This window comes from Cricetulus griseus, chromosome 2 (assembly GCF_003668045.3).
Source record: "Cricetulus griseus strain 17A/GY chromosome 2, alternate assembly CriGri-PICRH-1.0, whole genome shotgun sequence".
In the NCBI taxonomy this organism is placed as follows: Eukaryota; Metazoa; Chordata; class Mammalia; order Rodentia; family Cricetidae; genus Cricetulus; species Cricetulus griseus.
The window spans coordinates 56529383-56531370 of NC_048595.1; the positions used below are offsets into that span (position 1 = coordinate 56529383).

General features: G+C 34.4%; 1 non-coding gene across 1 annotated transcript; it reads right to left on the bottom strand.

The window, feature by feature from the left end:
• Positions 1–1450: 1450 nt before the first annotated feature.
• LOC113830805 lies at positions 1451–1557 on the bottom strand. Its single transcript, XR_003482258.1, has one exon. It is a non-coding gene; the product is annotated as a U6 spliceosomal RNA (small nuclear RNA).
• Positions 1558–1988: the final 431 nt, after the last annotated feature.

Below are 1988 nucleotides of genomic sequence, written 5' to 3' on the forward strand. Positions count from 1 at the left end.
TAACTTAAAAGGATTTTGTAAGCAATTAATGAGTCAATACATAAATATTACTAAAGAATATGATACTTGAGGCATGAAGCACACCAATAGTCTTATCACCATAACTATTATTAATATTGGTGTATATAGCAACGAAATGCCTGGAGCGTAAGGGTTATTTAGTATAAAGTGAATTTCATCTCTTTTTCCACAAGTCTCCTGCCATCTGATTTCAAAAAAATGCAGGCACCCTTGGCCTTCTCTTCCATCTCCAAACTGCCTGGCATCTCTGAAAACTTTACTACTAGAAATCAAGTTTAGTGGCATAGGGTGAGAAGTAAGAAGCTTTCCACGATTAATGATTTCACTTAGTTCTACTTAAAACCTTCTAATCTAAAGATGGAAGGGCTTCATGCATTAGTACCTTCAGTTCTCTTTCCTGTTTCCCGAGTGTTTAGACACCTCTGATTAGCTTAGCCCAGTATTCTATCCTACTCTAATTTCCAAAATCCTAAAAGAGTACTTCTTATTCCCAGATGCAGAATAAACTCACATGAAAATTTACAAATGCCACCATCATAGGAATAATGGCTTTTAAAGGTTTATGTCACTTAAAATCTAGCAAAAAACCTCTCAAAAATTATACATTTCACCCATTGGACAAAAATTCAGCATATTTGGAATGAGGCCTTGTGGGATTTTCAGATATAGATGGTAGTCCCATTACTCATTTTAGTCTGGATACCACTAATGCATTACAGAGTTTCATGACTATGTTCTAAGTACCCAACATCCAACCATATCAAGTACATGAACTTTGGATAAATGGAAAAAGCAACCCCATTACACTAAGAAATAAAATGAACATGACACATTCTTTTCTTGTCATGAGGTCCATTAAATGTGAAAAATACATAATTAAGTATAGGCCCCACCTTCTGCAGAATGGTCTCTGATCTTGCTGAGATCTTTGGATTTGTGTATACTTTTGATTTCTTTAAAATTCAACTTTTAAAATAAAACTGTTCCAAGTTCTTTGTCATCATGAAACCACCATCACTGAGTTAAAAAAACTATAGCCTGAAAAGAGGGTAAAAAGCTAAGTATGGAAATTACTTTTCAATATACCCAGAGCTATGATAAACAAGCAAACCGGAAATATAAAAAGGAAAAGGATTTATAACTAGCACAAAAGATGTCCTCATAGTCCACAATCATTTTTAAGTTGTTTGTTCTCTTTCTCATCTCTCATTCTTCAGTTTATTTTCATACATACCATATTCTGAAATCAGCTCTTCTGTCAAAGCATGACCATGTTAGATGGTTAATGGCAAAAATATCTTTCTATGTAAGAAAATTTCATCCTAAATTATGGTTACAATGTTATTGAACTACATATCTTCTATGAATATTAGCTTACTGTTATCTTGATAACAGTGATGAAAATAAAGTGGTTTATGGACTTATTTTCTCAACTTGTTTGATGTTCCATTTAGAAAAAAGCACACTTACACAGGGGCCATGCTAATCTTCTCTATATCATTCCAATTTTAGTATATGTGCTGCTAAAGCAAGCACAATTGGAATAAAAATGAAAACCCTGATATTAACCCACGTACTTAGGGACACTTGATTTTTGACAAAAAAGCTAAACTTATACAATGGAATAAAGAACACGTCTTCAACAATGGTGCTGGCATAACTGGATGCAGACATGTAGAAGATTGCAGATAGATCCATATCTATTGACATGCACAAAACTTAAGTCCAAATGGATCAAAGACCTCAACATAAATACAGCCACAGTGAATCTCTTAGAAGAGAAAGTGGGAGGTACCTTTCAACAGAAGAGTGCTTCTTAAACATAACATCAATAGCACAGACATTGAGATCAACAATTAATAAATGGAACCTCCTGAAACTGAGAAGCTTTTGTAAGGCAAAGGACACTGTCAGTAAGACAAAAATGACAGCCCACAGACTGGGAAAAGATCTTCACCTACCCCCGC